This window comes from Panthera tigris, chromosome E1, assembly GCF_018350195.1.
Source record: "Panthera tigris isolate Pti1 chromosome E1, P.tigris_Pti1_mat1.1, whole genome shotgun sequence".
Taxonomy (NCBI): domain Eukaryota; kingdom Metazoa; phylum Chordata; class Mammalia; order Carnivora; family Felidae; genus Panthera; species Panthera tigris.
The window spans coordinates 54,154,958-54,177,239 of NC_056673.1; positions in this window are offsets into that span (position 1 = coordinate 54,154,958).

Below are 22,282 nucleotides of genomic sequence, written 5' to 3' on the forward strand. Positions count from 1 at the left end.
GCCATCAGAGATGTGTTTTCCTGGCACGTTTGTGCTCTTGAAACAATGAAATTGCAGGTTTCACTAGACAGACATGGCAGCCAGTACCTGCGAGTAAATATAGTCATCCCCACGGCTTGCCGCCCTCCGATGCCCACTCTCCATCGTTTGTACTTAGGCGGGAAAAACAGAGAAAGGAAGGGAGGGATGGGGCGTTGGGGAGGGGGCTGCAGTCCCAGCTCCACTGACTAGGATTTGTTGCCACCCCCTCCCTGTTACCTTCCATACCCCCGTCCTCACCCCTGCTCCAGGCAGCACTGCCCTGAGCCTGCTATCCCAACTCCCAGGCTCCCATTATCAGCCATGAATATACCCAGGGAAATCCCAGGGCAACACACCGTATAAGCAACTATTTGCCAGTTTCTATATCCCCAGGGGGACACGCAAGAGTGGCCCAAGGCCCTGAGGCTCTGCTTAGGGACTTGGGCTCTTGGGGTCTGCCTAGCTTTCTCTGAGCAATGACTACCCTCTCCACACTATGCTTCTTGGCCTGAGCCATCAGAGTGGACCCCAAAATGGAGAATTCGGGGCTACAGGTCTCCAGATCATTTCCTCCTGGGATCCCAGGCAGCAGGTTCACCGGACTTCACTCCACAGGAAAGTGCCCTTAGACATATTCGTTCTCTCCACCTCTAGCATAGACCTAGTTGAATAAAAATCATCAGAGCAATATTTAATGACAGATGGGAGGGAGGAAAGGAGAAGGGAATTGAGGGAGGGAGGGAGGGAAAGAAGGTTGCAGAAAGCCAGTCTCAGTTTCTTATTTAGCCAAGAAAAATGTGCATCGCTCCAACGTGTTGAAGAGTGGAAATATTGGAATCGAACACTAGGTTGGATCCCTATTCTACACTTGTGAGCTTCACTGTACTTTTCTGAGACCTGGTTTCCTCTCTCCAGATCTTGGAGGAGGGTGGCAGGAGATCATTTAAAAGACAGCCAGCATATGGCCCACAAGAACAGCCCATTCATAAGTGTCGGTGACTACTACCGCTTTGGGTTTCCAGAAAGCTCTTCTGAGCGGGCCTTGGTGCAAGCCGGCCTGCACACAGCGTGTGCCTCCAGAACATGTGTTTCCAACATTTCTCCCGGAACCGGGCCCTGTGTGTCTATATTCAGTGTCTGCCCTGCTTGTGAGCGGGAGGCCAGGGTGGATGGGTGTGTGCGGGGTTTGTGAGAGCCCATGGTCCCCCCCGGGGCCGGCGCTCGAGGAGGGTAGAGAAGGACTTTATTAAAATGGATGTCAGAGCCCTGGTCAGGCCTCATCCAGCAGCTACCGCTAAATTATTAAACACTGGCAAGGACGCCGGGGGCTTTCCCACTTGCTGACAGATGGCTTTCCACCGAATCTCTGTGCATCTTCTTGATGTAATATTAACAGGGGGTTGAGCACAGCCCGGGGGAGGCAGCGCTGGAGAGAAAACCCCACTGCAGACCCCCACGTTCGTGGAGAAACCCCCCCAAGATGGAGATGGTCTGCCTTGTCCCTTCAAACACCTATCCTGATGCACCCACCTGGGTCTGAGCTCCAATTTCCCCCTCGCCCGGGGGCTCCCTGAGTCCAACAGGGCCACCAGACCTGCTCACAGCATCAACTGTAATAATTAATGTTGCACGAGGGCCTACTCTGTGCTCGGGATTTCACATGCATTGCTTTATTTAATCTTCCCACTGGTCCTCGGCGAGGCCGATGCCATTAATATCCTTTTATAAATGAGCAAACGAGACTCAGAGCGGTTAACGGCGCCGTGTTGAACACTTGCTATGTGACAGAGCCAGGGCGGAGATCTTGTCCTCTGACGTCAACAGCCCTGCTTTTAGCCTCCCGGATCATGGTCCGCAGGCTCCGGAGGCCCACGCTGGCTCCCCTTGGCCTGCCCCACCCCCAGATTTCCAGGCTCGTTAGCATGCAGGGACTCACCCATGGGGACTCAAAATGCCATGGCCCTCCCTGGAGACCCAAGAGAAGGACACAGAAGTGGGAAAGAAAACTAGCCCTCCCGTTAGACAGCCCCCCCTCAGGAAGGCGGGACCCCAAGAACGGAAAAGGTCTGTTGCCAGAACCCAAGACATGCGCCCTCTGCCCCTGTGCCCTGGTCTCCTGAAGTGGTGCCCAGCCCGCCCCTTGTCATTACTATTTACTGTAATCACTGCATTTTATTGAGCAGTTACTCTCTGGCAGACATTAGGGTAAAGTTATTTAAGTCACTTCTCTAAGATTTGTCATAAGGAACGTAGGGCCAGTGAAGCGATCTGAATATGGCCGATTTTTAGACCCCTCTGACTCAGGGGCTTGTGCAGAGCCAGGATTTTATCGACTTTGCAACTGAACAGAACCATCTAGGGATGGAAATCCCAGGCAGCGGCCGATTCCCACTCTTCCTAGAGCCCCCAAGCACCTGTGTCTCGGGAAGAATGGCGTGTGTCCAGGATCCCCAGCCTGACAAGACCCCCCACCCTGGAAGGAGGCGTGTGCCGTGTGCTCAACAGTCTCCCCGGGATGTCTTGCTCTAGCCACAAGGTCTCAGGAGGGTCCTTGCACTGAATCCGGTTTCTCGGTGAGGACAAGGCCACCCCCCAGGGTACCTGCCAGATGACGCTGTGCCCGCCCTGGCCTGGCTCCCCAGGGCCTGCTCTTGAAGATCCATCCCTCCATGGAACTTTCCGGCTCTAGAGAACCCCGGCCCAGAATCCTTGCGAACTTGCATGTGCTCCCCTCCGTCTGGTCCTCTCAGTGGACGCTCACATCCCATCTGAGCAGAACACATCTAAGCCAGGCCTTTGCCCCTGGCAAGGAGGGTGAGACTTTCTGGAAGCTTCACCCTCCAGCTTCTTCCTTTCCTCTCCTCACACCTGCTCACGGTCACTCCCGGAAGGAATTATTTTTAACAGGTACCCCCTGCCCTTCCAAACCCCCGAGGGGGAGAAACCCGTAAGGCAGCTGTTTATTAACGGTACTCAGTGTCATTAACAGCCAGGCATGTGGTAAAATATAGATTAAAGCGGGGAAGGCAGGAATCACGCTGCCATTTGTCCTGTTCCGAATGTCATTATGCGTTCCATCGCGGCGTATTACCGAGATGATTAGTGGCATCAAATGACTTCTGAAAAATGATTATGTGCCATTAAAAGCATTAGTCTGTCTGAAACCAGCACAAACAAATGGCCGTGCAAGAATGAGTCATTAGCTGGGGAGGCTGGGTGATGTGACAGAGAGCTGCCCGTGCGCCAGGCAATTAGCACTGCCAACAGGTTGGGGAGGTAGGCCGCCGAGCCTGGAGCCCACGCCCGGCTGTGGGAGCCTCGGGCCCCGAGGACAGCAGGGCGCCTGTGGGAGGCCAGCATCTCCTGGGGAAGCCTGGGCAGCTGGGTTTGCTTAGAAGGGCCTGCCTTCCCCACGGCTGCAGTAGAAATGCCACAGCCAGGCCCGGGATGATGGCGAAGCGCGGCTGATGGTCTCTGAGGCTGCAGGAGGCCAGACAGAGAGGCGGGAGCGACACAGTCACAGAGGTGTGAACGTGTGGGTGAAACTCCACAGCAGAGGCCCCCCCCAGGGGGAGTCTTTTAATTGACACCAGCAAAAAAAAAAAAAAAAGGCTCATGGAATCACCGTGTAATTTACAATGACAAGAACATATAGAGAAGCTATAATTTGAGAGATTAAAAAGCATTTCTTGAACATATACCAATAAAATGGCTTTGATGTGACAGCAAAAGAAAGAAAGAACAAGTGAAAAGGGGTGGTCTTTATCTGTTTTTCCAGAAGAGCCCAGCCCCAACCAGTCCTTAGGGGGAGCCAATGGCATTCGTGTTGAGTTGCGCTTATCGGGGACAAAGACTTGGTTTTGAGGAGATGTCAGGTGCGGTTCCCCTGTTTCCCCGCCCCTTCCATCACAAGTGTCCAGGCCTGTTCTGTGGGGGTCGTATTCCTGGGGTGGCCACCTCAAAGCTGGCTGGGCACATTCTGGGCACCGCTAACTCACCTGGGTCCCTGCGGCCGCTGCATAATCCCACGCAGGCCTCCCTCCCCAGGGCTGTCGCGGGGCCCTGGTGTGACCCCAGTTACAGGGATTCAAGTGTCCTTGGCTATTCCTGGTGGAGAAGTCTGGACGCAGGGCCATGGTGCTGCCCTGTGGACTTTCGTTTTCTCATTTTGAAGAGTCTGTAGAGATTGCCAGGGGCCAACGTCCAGCTGTGTCGGCTCCAGGCCTGTGGTTCTCCACCCAGCTTTGAGAATCTTCTGGGAAGCTTTTAAAAACCAGTGATGCCCGGGCCCTGCCCCTCCAGGGTGAAGAAACGATGATGTAGCCCACCCACTGCCTGTTACAGATAAAGAAACCGAGGCTCACAGAGGGACAGTGCCCAGCGCAGGGTCAGAGAGCTGCTCAGGGTAACAACCAGGCCAGGAGCCAAATGCCTCTGAAAAGCAGGCTCCCAACCGTCCTGCCTTTCCTCTCTCTTGAATCCCAAAAGCTGCTCCTGCCTGCTACTCCAAGGCCGATTGCGGCAAAGCCCTGAACCCGGCGGCTGTCAATGCTGATTGACACCTGTCACAACCTTGCTTGCACCGCACACCTTTGAGGCCCAGCCCCTCGACAGCCTTCATCTGCCTTTGCTGCTGCCTTTCCATTTCCAGAGCCAGAAGCATCTACCACCTCAAAAAAATGGCCAATTTCCAAAAGCCCTTCACCTCTCTTCCCTCCAGGCCTCACTGGGGACGCGCAGCTCATTCTGGAGAAGCCGTCGTGCTGTGCTGTTTTTCATCTTTATCGAACTTGGCTTTGTGGTTCTTGTTGCCGGGGGAGGGGGGGCCTGTGCTGGCAGTTCGGAAGTGCTGAGCTCAAATTGTCTTTCCCGCTCCTTACCTTATTCTATTAGAAAAACATGAAACCTCTTTCCTCCACTTCTTTGTTTTCTTTTCTCTCTTTTTCTCGCTAAGACGGAGAGCAAAGTGATATTTGATGACGGCTGTGTTTGTGTCTTGCTTACAACAGGTCGTGAATGTCTGTGAGGTTAGTCCGCTCAAGACCAAGCCCAGCGTCTACAGATTAAAAGCAGCCATTCGTCTCAGCCCTGCTTCTGGGGCTGTTTGCCCTCTATCGACCCCTTCCTGACACTCAGACGAATTGGTAAGACTCCTAACGGCCTAGAAGCTCTTCAAGATGTCTCACATCAGTCTCTCCCACTGCTGCTCAGTCTTTCTGCATCACACCAGTTCCCATCCTGTCTGCAGAGGTTAAAGACGCACAGGAAGGCCACAGGTAGTCTCTCTCTTCCAGCAACAGCCTGCCACAGGCAGCCTTGAACTTGGTTGGGACAGCAATCTCAAGCCCTGCTGTACTGGGACGTGCTGAAATGGTACCTGGGATGCCCAGCAGGTTCAAAGCACTCCATACACATGTTGACATTCTCCCCTTGTTTATAGAACTTTCCTCGGGAACAGACGAAGAATGTGGGTGGACTCTGTCCAAAAGATCTGATTGAAGCACCTCTCCATTCAGGATCTGCAGTGGTTCGCAAAGTCTAGGGGACGCCAGAAGCACCTACTGAGTGGAGGGTCCTAGTTCCCAGCCACATGGGCCTTTCAACATGGGCAGCTTGATGCATCAAAGTGTGCAAAGAGGCCATAGAGTCTACAAATAAGACAGAAGTAATAATCTCTTGGAACCTGATCACAGAAGTGGCATCCCACCATATTAGAGGCAAGCAGCTGGGCCCATACTCAAAGCAGGGTGGCAGTGAGGGGATTCCACAGGGAACAGCAGGAGGTAGGGAACCTTGGGCGCCATCTTGAGTCTGCCCTTCACAAGATTATTTATATCTGTGCTTCCAGGGAACAGCAGTGTGAGGCAGGGAAGGAGGAGAGCCAATTCAAGGATGTGCTCCGTGTTGAGCTGGGCCGCAAGGACAGGCGCCCAGAGCTCAAGCTTACAGGGCTCAGGAGATTGTTTGTCCCAAGAAACACAAGGGAAAAGCATTGACCATTGGTTCCCGCCCCCCCCCCCCCCGGCCTCAGCTCCTCCATGCTTCCAAGCTGTAGGTGTGTGATTCCTGAGCGGGCCCCTCTGACATCTCATATGGTGCCATCAGAAAGCCCAGAGCAGGATCAAGAGTGGCCTGGATGGGCCAGGGGCCAGGCACTGACAGGGCCAGCTAAGGGCCACACAGAACGGACAGCCACAGCAGTGGCTGAAGAAGGAGGGCCAGAGAGGAGCACAATGATGTGCATGGCGTGTCTGATACAAACCTCTCCCTGTAACATGTGTGTCTACACAGGCCTCTGCCGGGGTGGGGGGTGGGGGGAGGGGGTTGGACAGAAGCCACAGCATCACCATGAGTTCGAAGAGACCTAACACAATGGCGCCACATCCCAATTCAGTATTTTCTCCCACCCACAGAACGCTCTTCCACTGACCTTTCTCCTCCTGGACCCTCGGCTTCACCTCAAAGTTGACCAACCCCCTGTGGGTTCTCTGTTCTCCTTTGCAACCCAGGCCTAACATGCAGGACCAGCCACAAAGCTTGGGAGCCCAGCGCAGAGTGAAAATGAGGGGCCCCTTCTGAGCACGAGGCCTGGTATGACTACCATGAAGCCAGCACTGCCTGCAGGTCTGCAACTTCAGGCCCTGCTCCAGTCCCTCTCCATCTTGGTCCTGAAGCTCTCGGCATCCATGGCTGCCCTTTGCCTCTCAGCCTCCCCAGGTCCTGCTCAAAGACTCTTCTATGCATCTGTGCTCCTGGAAGAGGGAACTTCATCCATCCAGGATCTTGCAGATCGCCCATCCATCTTACTGCAGACACTGTTCGCCACGACTGTCTTCCTGAAGCACTGGCCTAAGTCCTCCCTGGGAGGAGCAGAGGGGTGGGTGCACAGAGTCGGAGTGTGCAGTGTGCAACCTGCATAGCTGTATGCAGCAGCCTCGAGTCAAAGGAGGACCTGCCCAGGAACCAAAATTAGGTGCCCAGGAAGGTCTTCAGACAGAGTTTATGTGCCCAGGACTAGTAACAAGAAGTGACCCTCAGATATCATATCACTTACTATACCCCAAGCCCTGGTTAAGTTTTTTGCACATATTAAATAGTCGATTTCTTTCTCACAACTTTGAAAGAGTTACTTGTGTTATTCCCATTTTACAGGAGAGGCCCTGAGGCAGAGAAACCTGTCCAGGGCCACAGGGTCAGCAGAAGAGCTGTGATTTGAGCCCAGTCAGTCTGTCTCTTAAGTCCATTTCCATAACCACTACACCACGCTGAGAGTGACAGCTTCAGCTACCAGGGGATCAGGCAGGTGTAAAATTTTGAAAGCCTGACTGTGTTATGCATTGTTTGCAGTTTGAAGAGGAAGGTTTACATTTCATGTATTTATTTCCTTTACTTTTTGCTGAAATTCCTTTGGGAAATTCTAGCCTAGATCAAAAAAGGGGGGGAAAGGCAAAGGGAGATAGATAGGTAGGGTGGGTGGATATCTAGATAGATGGGTGAATGGATGGATAGATGGTGGGTAGATGGATGGATAGATGGGTGGATGGTGCATGGATGGTGAATGGGGTGGATGGGTGGGTGGATGGATGGGTGAGTGGATGGGTAGATGGTGGGTGGAGGGGTGAATGGTAAGTGGATGAATGGGTGAATTGAAGGGTAGATGGTGGGCAGATAGTGGGTGAGTGGGTGGGTGGATGGATAGGTGGGTGTGTAGTGGATGGGTGGGTGAATGGGTGCATGATGAGTGGGTAGATTGCAGGTGGGTAGATGGGTGAGTAAATGGATGGATGGTGGGTGGGTGGATGGATGGATAGATGAGTGGATGGATGGTGGGTAGGTGGGTGGATGGATGGATGGGTGGATGGATGGTGGGTGGGTGGATGGATGGATAGATGGGTGGATGGATGGTGGGTGGGTGGATGGATGGATAGATGGGTGGATGGATGGATAGATGGGTAGATGGATGGTGGGTGGGTGGGTGGGTGGATGGATAGATGGGTGGATGGATGGTGGGTGGGTGGGTGGATGGATTGATGGGTGGGTGGTGAATGGGTGAGTGAATGGGTGGATGGTTGGTGGGTCGATGGATGGATAGATGGGTGGAGGGATGGTGGGTGAGTGGATGGATGGATGGATGGGTGGGTGGAGGGATGGTAGGTGGGTGGGTGGATGGGTGGATGGATGGATAGATGGGTGGATGGATGGTGGGTGGGTGGATGTATGGGTGGGTGGATGGTGGGTGGAGGGCTGAATGGTAGGTAAATGGATGGGTGAATTGAAGGGTGGAAGGTGGGCAGGTGGTGGGTGACTGGATGGTGGATGGATGGGTGGTGGATGGGTAGGTGGGTGGATGGATAGATGGACAGAGATAGAGGGACATAAATGTCCAAAACTGAGACTATAAAGAAAGGGAAAGGAATGGGGAAAGGGTGAACCCCTAGGCCAAGCTTGGTGGTCACTATAGAGAATAAAAGATAGAAGGAGCCCCCCACTAAGGTCAGTCAAAATCCTATTTCATTTCCAAGGCACAACAGAACTGTTGAGTGCCCAGGAGACCTCCCCCTTGAAACTGACATGGAATCTACCTAAACAGGAGAGTGGGAGGCTGTTTTTTTCCAGAAGAGAGTGTATGCCAGGCCTGGCACCCTCCTAAGAGGTCATCCTGACCCAATGAGAACAGCAGTGTTGCTGGGGGACAGCCAGCCTGTAAGGTCTCACTTCCAGAAGCAGCATCTGGCAGGTTGCCACGGGTTCAGGAGTCCTAGCTGACATGGAGTGGTTGCCTGGGGGACGTTGGAAGAGGCAGCCTTTCTGGCCAGCCTAGGTAAGCAAAGGAAAATTCTCTGGGGAGCCTAAGAGGAAAACCACCAGGCCATGTGGAGCGGGCCGTACAGTCACTCATACTGCTGTTTCTTTTGTCTATTAAGGGGGTGCTCTGTCTCCACCAGCTTTCACCAGCTCAATGGCAAGGATAATGGGGTGAGGGGAGCCCTGTCTGATCCGGCAACTTGGGTTTGAGTCACTGGAGCCTGCATGGAGGACTCAGGTAAACGGAGAGTCACAGCATCATGAGCTTGGGTATGAGTGGGGAGGTCCGTGGCCAGCTATATCCTTGAGACAAGAAGGACAGCCACCTCCTCCTGCTTCTGGTGATCTCTTCGGTCATGTATCCTGTGGTTGATAAAGTCTACGGTCGTTTTCCCGGGCCATCATTTGTCATTTCCACCTGTGGTAAGTCACAATCTGTTTTTCTCCAATTGGTCAAGACTCAAAGCCCTCTCCCGACACACCCTACTGGCCCCTGACCCCACACTCTTTGCAGGATCACCCTTGCCACCCTTGCCCATCCCTCCTCAACTGGCCGAGGTGACTCTCCTGGCCTCCAGCTAGCTTCCCAGCAGCTACTTTGGACAAGTGCAAACCGAGGATGATGGGGACAAGGGGCATTGGGGTTCCTTTCTGTCTAGCATGCCAATAAGCTGTCTGATCAGTTTGGATGTGGTCACACTCAGCCTATAGTGATGCAGGAGCAAGATGCACTCGGAAACACAGAGGAGAAAGTCCATCTCAGGTCAAAGCCAAGGAAAGCGAAAGCTAGGAATGCAGTTGCAGTTGGGGATAAAGCTGGGGGACGGGGAGCAATGTGTTCAGTACAGAGGCCCTCGTGGCCCCGTGCTCTGTGCGAGAGCAGTTCACCACTTACCACCTGACACAGTGTGGTCTTCCTCTTAGCAGACAGACCCATGTTCATGACAGCATCTGGGGTTTCTTCAGGCCAAGCTATTGGGGGGAGGAGGGGGCCACATAGCTGGGGGACAAGCTGACAGGTGCAGCATGGAGGGCGCTGTCCCCAGAGCCACAGGTTCACATCTGCCGGCAAAACGCAGCCTCCCCTGGACACAAGCAGACATGCCTGCGTTCCCGCCTCTCTCTGGCACCGCCCTGACCACCCCTTCTACGTACTGACAAGTCCAAATCTCGTCTCCGCATCAATGTACTTCCCCAAGTACTGGATGCCAAGTCCACAGCTGTCCCCCATGCTGACTGCACTTTGGGTGGGATGTGCCTGCTAACATTTACGGGGGCTCTCAGTGCACCGGTCATGTGTGGCTTCACTCAGAGAAGTCTCCCCTCCTCCTCTCCTCTCTGGTTGCAGCCACAACAAGCCTTAGAGAACTCATGATGCCTCTTGTCCCTCTCCCTACATTCCATGCCTGTGATGCCACCTGGCTGTTGTTGATGCATGACCAGGGCCATCTGTAACACCAGCAATAACCCCAACTCCATGCCTGCAACAGCTCCCGGTCACTGCACATCTCCTATGTGCCCAGACGTGGGCCGGATGCTTTCCATACCTTTCTTGGAAATTCTCACAGCATGGCCTGGAGTATGTAGTGTTTCCCATCTTACAGACGAGAAAACTAAGGCCTGGATGAAGGTCACACCGCTAGGAGACCGGACCACGGTAATTATTTTGCGGTCTGCTTAGTGACCTTTCCTATCGTCGGACGTGTTAAAGGATAGCTTTCCCTGAAAGGCAAGATCGTGACTCTCGTACTTGAACACGTGTTAAAGATTTTATTTGGTTTAATATTAGTGATGGAACCAGGCGGATATTACAGCTAATCCAAAGGAGAAGCCTAAAAGGCATAAATTTATACACAGGAAAGGAAAGTGGATGTGAATTTACAAAGGCTGCAACGGACGCGTTCCTTAAAGAAGAGGGAAATCAATTGAACCACTGGACAGAATTTATTTGCATGTCTATAGACAAGAGTTATTTTGCTTTGCTATCAGTTATCTACAACTTACAGAGCCATAAAACAGCTCAAAGACACCAAAAGGCTAGAATCCAATGGCCTGCAAGGGTGTGCTCTGAACTGCCTGGTTTTTCATCTGCGACACCCGGTGACCTTTTGGGCTCATTCCAAATTTCCTTACAGGGACAAGTACTCTAACCAGATCTAGACAATCTTAGTACCTCACTCTGCCTGATCATAGCAGCTGATATCAGGATTGGACAGTCAGAATCCTTCCTGGGGATGGACTGGTTCACGGGCTCAGAAAGGAAGATGATCTCAGATGATCTGGTCGAGCTAAGGCTGCGGGCCATGAGGAGGAAAAGAATCTGGAAGAGGAACCCTGATTCCCAACTGGACTAAGCACCCGCCACATGCTGGGCACTGTTCCACACGCTTTCTATGTAGTGAGGAGAATTTAATAAACGTACGAGGAAGGTTCTATCGTCATTCCACTTCATGGATGAGGAGAAGTTCAGAGATGCTAAAGGCCTTGCCCCAAGTCATGTTGCTAGTAAGTGGCCATCAGGTGCAAACACTGGCAGATTCCTGAGTCATTGCTCCAAGCTCTGTGCTATCTTGCCTTACAAAGTAACCTGGAAAAGGGGCGCCAGGGTGGCTCAGTCAGTTAAGCAACCAACTTTGGCTCAGGTCATGATCTCACAGTTTGTGGGTTCGAGCTCTGCGTGGGGCTCTGTGCTGACAGCTCAGAGGCTGGAGCCTACTTTGGATTGTGTGTGTCTCTCTCTCTCTCTCTCTCTCTGTCCCTCTCCTGTTTGAGCTCTGTCTCTGTCTCTGAAAAATGAATAAATGTTAAAAAAATAAAAAATAAAGTAACCTGGAAAGGAAAGCAGAGGTACACAATGACAGGTGATGACAGAGGACAAAATTACAGATGGGACAGAAGGCCTTCCAACCCCAAACATGCTGGAGACTTTAGGGGCTTCTAGAATACTCTGGAAGATTCTAGAGTCTTTCCTCTCTAGGATTCCTTGAGCAACCCCAGTATCCCTTCCAACCACCAAAGTCAATATTGCCACCCAGTTTTTGCTGAAACTCCTTCGAGTTGTACTTTTTTCCATGAACAGTCTTGACTTACACAGCCATTAGGTGACAGAGCTGAGTTTCGAACCCTCACCTGCTTAAAATGTATAGCTGTGTCTCTACATTTCTTCGCCTGCAAATGGGACTATTATCATACTCATCCCGCTGGGTTATTGTCAGGATTAAGTACATCAATCCATGGAGAGCTCTGAAAAGAATGCCTGGCACCTAACGGCACTCAACACAAGTTAGCTTTATTATCAGCTCCATTTTGCAAACGGATACACTGAGACAAAAGGTGTTATGAACTTGGCCTAAGCTCATGCAAAGGTCATGCACTTACCACCATTTTTTGACAAATGACAGAGCCACCAGCTGAACCCAGGCAGTGATCAGAGCCTGTGTGCTTCACCTGGACCCCGGAGAGGCCCTGGGGAAGTCATCTGGCCCTTCCTGCTGCCTTGAGCTGATCTGGTCCCTTCTGGTAGCATGGGCCAAAGCACCATGGCAGGAGGGCTCCTGAGCCTGAGCTGGCTCCTCTCCCAGCCCTCGTGCTAGAGCTGAAAGAACCACAGGCCACTGGGCCTTCCAGCACTGTAGCAGCCAGGTGGGCAGAGCAGAGGGTCATCAGCTCCCATCTGGGGTGTTCTACAAATAGACTCACTCCCATCAGCCTACCCAGGTTCCCCGGAAGCACCTGTCCTGCTAAGGCTGCCTCCACCTCTTCTCCCTACTGTTTCCACCGTATGGAAGCATAAATCCAGTTAATGTGTCCAAAAAAGAAAAATCAAAATGTCAGATCTGCAGAGATGGTTCAATTGAAGGAATATTGATTGTCACAGAGAATATTCTCACTTTATTCACCTACTTAGTCTGCTCCCCTAGGCACATATGAATTCATCAAATATTGTCACAGCACATAATAATGCTCATTCCCGACATTGTTGTGACTGCTCAGGCTTCGGTCCTGCTCACGATGCCTGTCCCAGTTGGGGTGATGGCAGGGGGTGGGAGGAGGGGCACAAGGGCAATGCCAAAGCATCACGTCATGACATTTTCCCCCAGACAAGATGCTTTCCCATATAGTGTCTGCTCTGATCTTCAACACAACCATGTGAGAAGGTCTTGAAGGATATAGGCATTCCCATTTTCCAGATGGGATCAAGATGTTTAAGCAACTCATCCAAGGCCCTGCTTCCAGCAAACTAGAATTTGAACCTTGGTTTTCAGACTCCAAATTCAGGGCCCCTTCCGCTCCACCCTGGACTTTGCTGCAGATGGCGGCCCTGTTCCAGCCAGAATTGGAGCTGGGTGGTGTTGTCTCTGCTTCCACCGTGTTCAGTTGCCCCATGGATTATGCACCCATTGTTTGTTCATCCCTGGACGTAGACTCAAAGATATGATCCCTGGCCTTCAGTGGATCTCCATATCAACATGGAGAAGTAGATAAAATGTCTGGAGACTAACATGTTGAAACTATCAGAACAATGGACACCACTATCCACCATGGAGACTTGAGCCCTGACTGTGGGAAGTGGTTTATCAAGGTGACACTGGCACAAAGTTAGGGCTAGAGAACCCTGGGAAAGTAGCGCAAAACTCCTGAGGAGCATCTTGGCTCGTTGTGACCCAACTGCTGAAGAACTGACTGGAAAGAGGGGTCAGGTGGCCAAGCCCTGGAGTACACCTACCCATAAATTACAGGGTATCTCCAGACACCTTTGAGGAAAACACAGCCTTAGGGTATTTAGACCAGCATTTCCAAAAGTATGTCCCGAGGAACTGGCCTTCTGCAGCTCTGAAAAATTTTTGTTGTTGAATATGTTTGAGAAGCTCTGAGCTAATCAAAATTAAAGAGATTATTTAGATTTAAAGTTTGTCAAATCCTTTATCATTTCGATGACAGTGATAATGGTTGTGGTGATAATGATGGTGGTGGTGATGATGAGGATGGTGATGATGATGGTAGTGATACAATAATCGTCATCCATGGAGACTACAGCCCAATGCACCCAGCACCATACATGTACTAACACATTTCAGCCTCACGTTGGTGCTGTTGTTACCCCTGTGTTACAGCTGGGTAAACCAAGATGCAGAGAGTAAGTGACCTGCCCAGGGTCAAGAATTCTTGGGTGGTGGGACAAGATGAGAACACTGGAATGTTCTCCATGGGAGAACACTGGAATGTTCACCCAGTCCAGGTTGGGTGACATAACTAGAAGAGGTGTGTGTGGAATGCAATACTTCCCAAAGTTTGGTGGCTGTGAATCTACCCCTTTGTTTCTTCCCAGAGCATCTTCTAGGACTCAGGCTCTATGGAACTTTTGAGAACTCTGGTTTAAACAGTTGCCCTGACTAGCTAGCTCCAGTATTTCTTGAGCCCCCTTCAATGTACACTTGGAAGCAAGTGCAGGTTGATAAGGTTTCTCAATAGCTACTCTTATTCTTGTTCCTGGACTGCAGCTGGACTACAGCTGGTCTGAATCCAAAAGTGGGAATTCCTGGAAAAATCCAGACATGCTAGCTGGGCTAGCCCTTCTTCCTTGGCCACCTTGAAGCAGGTAGCTGAGAAAAGCAGATAGCCTTCACCATCTGCTTCCTCACCACCACCCTTGGCTGAATACTTGTTCTGGAACTTCCCAACCACATGCAAAAAGGAACTTTCCAGGGGTTAGACTCAGCCCAGAGGAATAAAGATGCTAATCACTTTGGGCAGCTATCCCTCTCTCTCCACCTGGGTCTCAGCCACACCCACCCACAATTTCTGGCTTGATTTAACATCTTGGCTGGCATCCTCAACAGGTGCACAAAGTGGGGACTTCATTCCCAGGAGCCTTTGCCAAAAGCTCCCATTCCCTCAGAGGGAGGGGGAGAATATGGCCTCAGTAGAATATCAATAAGAAGCTATGGTGAGAAGACATAGTTGGCCAGAGCTGGTGATGGGGTAATTAATTCTACTTAAGAAAAATGTTACTAATAATTAAATGTACTAATTAAGAAAAATTGGATCAGCTGTTGTTGGTGTAACACAGAAGCTGCAGCTTTGCTGACACATTTCTTGGGTAGCTTCCGGCTGGGACTAAATGCAGCAGACACTGTTGGAGCCCAAGAGAAGCCAGAGGAGATGTGATCTGGAGAGGCCTTCATGGAAGGAAGCAGCACACTTGGGAGGGTCTGGTAAGGTGACAGGTCCAAGAGGAGATGCTAAAGTAAGATAGGCCCTGGTGGGCAGTTCAGTGATGGGAGAAGGGACACGGGGAGAGGCAGATCAGAGGTCAGACAGGGCAAGGTATCTGATGGCCAGTAGGTGGGTCTTCAGTGGTTAGAACTCAGGTCAGGTGAGCAGACGTCATAGGAAGATGCAGAACTAGGGGCTGCTGGGTGGCTCAGTTCATTGAGTGTCCAACTCTTGATTTTGGCTCAGGTCATGATCTCACAGTTTGTGGGATCAAGCCCCACATTGAGCTCCATGCTGACAGTGCTGAGCCTACTTGAGATTCTTTCTCCCTCTCTCTGTCCCTCCCCTGCTCACATGTATTCTATCTCTCTCTCTCTCCCAAAATAAATAAACATTTTTTTAATGTTTTGGAGCTAGATAAAGGTACTGACTGTCCAACATTGGGAATGTACTTAATGCCACTGAATGATACACTTTAAAATGGTTACTTTTAACCATTGAGAATTTTTCCTCAATTATTTAAAAAAAAAAGTGGTTGCCTAAGATCTAGGCAGGACAGAAAGCCAGTGAGGATGCCCAAAAGTAGGAAAATGGGATCTGTCCCTCCTGAAAATATACGCCAAATAAATTTTTTTGGAAAGGCCTGGCTTCCTACTTCACCTGTCAAGTGAGTGCAATGTTAGTGAGCTTTGTAAACTGGAGAACTCTGTATAAATGCAAACAGACACTGTTACTGAAGCACTATATCTGATCTCGTTGGTATTCTCCCGGACAAGGCAGCTCAGGGGTTCTAAACACAGTGATCCAAAATAGCCATTGTTATTTAGGATGATGTAAATTAATAATGAAGCGGCTCTTCCCTGTTTTCTGGGTGCTCAGCACTGTAAAACATACACCCAATCAGTTAATCCTCTCAGCAACCCTGTGAGATCATAGGATCAGAACTGGTTTCCAAATGAGAAACAAAATCCTGAAAAGTTAAATCATTTGCTATATGAGTTATCTACTGCTGGGTAACAATTCATCCCCAAAACTTAGCAGCTTAAAAGCCACAGTTACTATCTCACAGTTTCTGTGTGTCAAGAGTCCATGCCTGGCTCATCTGGGCCTCTATTCAGGGCTGCCATCAAGGTGTTGGCCAGAGCTGGGGTCTCATCTGAAGGCTTGAGTGGGGAAAGATCCAAGTCCAAGCTCACATGGCTGCCGGCAGGATTCAGTTCCTCGAGGGTTGTTGAACTGAGGTCTCAGCTGCGAGCTGGCTATTGGCTGGAGGTCAGTTCCTTGCCAGGTGAGCCTCTCCAACAAGCCAGTTTCCTTCATCAAAGCACGGAAGCCAGAAGGCAATGGAATGTGCTAACAACACAAATAGCAATCTTATAAAGCCTGATCACAGAAGCGATGTTCCTTTACCTTTGCTCTATTCTGTTGGGTAGAAGCCCACTCGAGGGGTGGTGGCGGTGTGGATTTATACAAGCACATGAATATCAGGAGGTGGGGATCGTGGAGTGTGTGTGCTGGGGAGGACACCTGCCAAAGGTCCACAGATAGTAGAGCTGAGCCACATAGGCCTTGGGGTTTTGAACAGGCTCAGTTTCACACCTACACTGCATATTCTCCATATTCTTCAAGGGTGTACAGGGGGTGAGAGGAAGCAAGGAGGGAGAGACAGAGACAGAGACAGACAGATAGACAGACACAGATGTTTTTTTATAGAAAAAAGGCTGTGCTGAACTCTTTCTGGCCAGGCCTCCCTGATGAGGCTGGTCTTCCAGGATGCAGCCCAGAACTAGGGCTGCCCCCAATATGAATGGTGTCCTCATTAGAGTCATGTGCAATGCTGCATTTTAATTGCCTAGCGGAGCCCTGAGCACCTGAGGAGAAGGCTTTCCACATCCTTCTCGTCATGACTATTAATAGGCTGGGAACATTCAGGCCTCCTAAAGCCCTGTGTTGGCAACCCCCCTCCCAACACCAGTAGTTCAAGTCTTCTTTATACCAGCCCCATAGCTCTGCTGTGACCAAGGGCAGCACCTGCTCTGTCCCTGAGGCTGGTGCCTGCTACCTGGGTCTTCTGAGCATCTGGGAGCCGGGGAGAAAGGATTCAATCTATCACCATCAGATCTGCTCAAGGAAGGACCTCATTTTACCCCTCATATTCCTGGAAGCCAGCACTGTGCCCAGCAGGTGGATGTGAAATGAATCAGTGGGTCATCTGTGCAGATGTACTGGGACACCCGTGAAGCCAGGTGTAAGCGGTGAGGCGCCATCTCCATGCACTTCTTGTTTCCCTTCAGTTCTTGAATGAACGGCGCTATTGACCTTCTTGTGCTCCAGAGACATCACTGTACAAAATACGACCTCCCAGGAATCCCCCAGCTCGGGCTGGCAGAACTACTACTGTACCTCTGCGTATCTCCAGCTCTGGCAGCCAGGGGAGAAGTGAGTACCTGTGCTGTTTCTCCCCCACTCCTTTCTCTTGCAATCGCCAGTCCTTAAAACATAAAAGCCTTTGGGCCACCCACTTCCAGCCATGAAGTGGGGCCATTGCTCCTCAACCTTGCTTCTAAATAAGACTCTGGGCTGGGCATGGGTGACACTGCATTCCCTTCTACAGCAGTAGATCCACAGCGAGTTCTCTGACTTCTTTCTCACTAACACGGAGATGAAAACGAATTTAATATCAGGCAGGGCATCCCCTACTACATACATATCAGTGACTGTCACCCGCTCTGGACCTGCAAGACACCCGGGTAACAACTTGTATAAACAGGCAGCCTGAGAGTTGATGCCAAATGAGTGGTCTAGAAGCCCCCTTGGCTTTCATGGCCTCTGTAGGTTAGACTGCCTGGCAAAGATAGTATTCTTATTTGCAAGACTGAATTAAATCTTGGAGGACGTGTTAGCCAAAGGCCATGGAGACCTCTTGACTCCTACTAACAGGAGCAGGGGCAACTGCTGGCCATGAGATCCTTGACCAAGCAGTGCTAAGACCAGCCCCGCCCACTGTCTGCCCTCCCTCCCCATCACATGTCTCCCTTTCCTTCCTTCTCTCCCCAGCTGCCTCCTCCTGCCTCCTTAGGCCGGGCTTTGTGTGCTGGGAGCAAAAGCTTTATTGAATTTTTGCAAGTACTTTGCATGGCGTCTGATTTACAATTCATAACCTGGATTATACCGCAAGTTCTGCCTTCCGGGGTCGGTGTAATTTAGATCTCGGAAATATTTGCCATGCTTTCAATTCCCCTGACATCTGAGGGATTGGAAATGGATTCCACCCTGGAGCTTTACAATTTGGAAGGGGAAGAGGGGGTGAAGCACAAAACGGGGTGGTGGCGTTGGGGGGTGGGCAGCATAGAGTGAAAACTGAGAGGTGAGAAGAGAAAGTTAAACATGAACAGGAGGGAATGGTGACATGAATGAGAAAGAGGGAGCAGGGAAGGTGTGACTATCTCCTGAACACATTGCCTCCCCATGGCACCACTATGACCTGAACCGTAGGGCCCAGATGCCAAGGGCCAGTGGATAAAAATGTTACCTGGGGGAGCAGCTTGGCGTTATGGAATAGTCCAGGCTGAAGCAAAACTGTCCCTCTTCTGGTCTGCCTCTGTCCCTGGCTTGCTGCAAGAGGGGAAAATCTCCCCAACTACTTTACTTTTAATGATTTTGTTGAGATATAATTCACATACCATAGAGTTCACCCATTTAAAATGAATAACTGGGGTTCCTAGGTGGCTCAGTTAAGTGTCGGCCTTCAGCTCAGGTCATGATCTCGCAGTCTGTGGGTTCAAGCCCGCGTCGGGCTCTGTGCTGACAGCTCAGAGCCTGGAGCCTGCTTCGGATTCTGTGTCTCCCTCTCTCTCTGCCCCTTCCCAGCTTGCACTCTGTCTCTCTCTCCTTCTCAAAAATAAATAAACATTTAAAGAAAAATTTTTAATAAATAAATAAAAGCAAAGTGAACAACTCAATGGTTTTTAGTTTATACACAGGGTTGTGTACTCTCACCCCAGTCAATTCTAGAATATATTCATTATCCTAAAAAGAAACCCTGTACCCCTTAGCCAGTACCCTCTGAACTCGTTTTCTGGAGCTGCGGTAACAAATTACCACACACTTAGTGGATTAAAATGACAGGAATTTATTCTTTCCCAGTTGTGGAATCCAGAGTCTAAAACCAAGGAGATGCAAGGGCCGCGTTCTGTACAAAAGCTTTACATGGGGATCTTCCCTTGACACTTTCACCTTCTGGAGGTTCCAGGTGTTCCTTGGCTGATGGCCACGTCACTTCAGTCTCTGCCCCCATCTTCGTGTGATCTCCTCCAGATGTCTGGGTTTGGGATCTCCCTCTGCCTTTCTCTTATAAGGACACATGTCACTGAATTTACGTCTTGTCCAAAATCTAGGATGATCTCGAGATCCTTAATTACATCTGCAAAGACCCCTTCTTCCTAATAAGGTCGTATTCACAGGCTCTGGGTTTAGAATATGGACATATCTTTTTAGGGCCACCATTCAACCCACTATACCCCCCTGGCACCCCCAGCTTCCCCAGCCCCTGGCAACCACTAATATACTTTCTGTCTCTACACATTTTGCCTATTGTGAACATTTCATGTAAATGGAATCATACAATATGTGGTCTTTTGTGATTGGCTTCTTTCACTTGGTATATTTTCAAAGTTCATTCATGTTCTAGTACCTATCAGTACTTCATCTCTTTTCATATCCATTGTATGGATATACCACATCTTTCTATCCATTCATCCAGTGATGGACATATGGGCTGTTTACACTTTTTGATTATTCTGAATAATGCTGCTATGAAAGTTCATGTCCTCTTTTATTATCAGCAAAGCAGAATCTCACATCTGCCTCCCCCAAATCCTATGGCCATGGTGTCTGTGATAGGCAATTTCTAAAATGGCTCCCAATGATTCCCATCTCCTAGTATTCATGCCCTGTGTAAAATCCTCACCTTAAATGAGAGTTGCACTCAGTGGCCTGTGTCTAAAGAATGGGATACGACAGAGATGGCACTTCAAAGATTCGGTGGTAAAATACTGTGACTTCCACCTTGCTCTCATTCTCTTCTTGTTTGCTCACTTTTTCATTATAATAAGGGAAACTGTCAGATCATGAGTTGTCCTATGGAGAGGTCCACAAGGCAAAGAACTGAGGGAGGCCTCTGGCCAAGATACAGTAAAGGCCTGAGATCTGCTGACTATCATGAGTAAGCCTGGAAATTACTCTTTCCCCAGCCAAGACTTCAGATGAGACCGCAGCCCCAGATAACAGTTTTGATTGCAGCCTTGTGAGAGCTCCTGAGCCTAGGGCCCAGCTGAGCTACACCAGGATTCCTGACCCATGAGCTGTGAGATAATAATATATGTATATGTTATTTCTAGTCACTAAGTTTTATTGTAATGTGTTATGTAGCAAGAGACAATACAGTGAGGATAGAAGAAAAGGTAAATTTGGGAGACTCTGGGCTTCTGGAACGATGGTGAGCCAGGGATGAAGTTATTGGGAATGAGTTCTTGAACCAGAAAAGCTGGTGTTTGGAGGGTTGTGGCTGTGGATATCCCAGCCCCAAATCCCATAAAATGATTTGACTTTCTTCTTTTGGGTGGAGAAGTGTTGAGCTAATCAGAGTGGAAAACTCAGGTATAAAATACCCTCTTCTGCCTCTGAGTCTCTGTAGTACTGAAGGTATGGAAATGGAGAAGGGGCCATGAGTAGCTCCAGACTGGCTCAGAAGCACCACACAGAGTGGGTTCAAGAAACCAAAGATCTGGGCTCCTAGGACACTGCTGTCTCTAATGCAGTAGATTTCCCAAAGGGCACAGAGAGGGTATTGTCTAACCCTCTAAGAGGGTGAATACCAGAGGACAAGAAAACATCAAGGTCTAATGAAGAGATCAAACTGTGGAAGATTATATTCCAGAAATGGCTGCAATAATATCTCCTCTTACATAGTCTTCCTGCAATGTGATTTGGTCTCTCCCCCATCAAGATGAAGGGTCCCTTTCCCTTGAACCTAAGCAGACCTAAGTGTCTCCCTCAATCCATAGAGTATGGCAAGAATGATGCTTTGTGACTTTCAAGGCTACGTCAAAAAAAAAAAAAGGCAACAGAGCTTCCATGTGGTTACCTGTTTCTTGGGATGCTTGCTTTTGGAACCCAGCCGCAATGTTGTGAGGAAGCCCAGGCCACATGGAGAGGTCACATACAGGTGTCCCAACAGACAGCTCCAGCTAAGGTCTCAGCCAATAGTCTGCATCAATCAGCAGACATGAGAGAGTGAGGAGGTCTTTAAGATGACTCCAACCACCTTCTGACTGAAACCACATGAAAGAACCCAAGTGAGAACTGACTGGCTAACCCCAAAATCATGAGAGATAGGAAGAATAAATGATAATTGTTTTATATCACTAAGTTTGGGGTTGTTTGTCACACACCTATAGATAATCTGAACCAAAAAAAGATGCTTTAATCATGAAGATGATACCTAGACAGTAAAGATAGACAATAGACAGATGGATGACAGGCGTCCAATGAGCATTTACTATGTACCAGATACTAGACCAAGTGGTTTAGTGACATCAGATTCTCATAATAATTTTATGAGGTTGATAGTCTTATCCTTAACCACTTACCTGGGGTTACACAGCTAGGATGGAGCAGGTGCCCCAGACTCCAAGCCCATACCCAATGCAGGGTAGGGAGCACAGGTGAGGAAGGGAGGGTGAGGGAGTTAAGGATGAAAAGTGACAGAAGTTCCAGGCCTTATGAACTCAAGAAGAATTTAACCACTCACTGAACCAGTCTGACCTCTTTTCTGAATGCCTCACTTTAAGATTTTTTGTCTGGAGCACACCTTGCCCCTTACTCTTCTCCTGGGGACTGGAGGAGAACCTATCTCTTGACCGAAAAATGAAGAACCTCAGAGAGAAGGCTGCCAAGGACTCTGTTGTGCCATGTTCTGTTCTGGAAAAAAGGTGGCCAAAATAAGAAAAGCAGTTTTCTGTTGTTGTGACCATGATGATGGTGGTGATGGTCATGGTGGGAGTTGAAATTCGTGGACTTTCTTTGTAGAAAAGGGAGGCCTTTGGCCAGAATCATGCCAAGCCCTCTTTTCTAAAGCAAATCCAACAAAATGATATGGGTGTGACATGTGACATCTTTAGAACATAGGTGGTTATAGAAGTCCCTCCCAAACCCATCCAAGTAGCCAAGAATCTTAGAG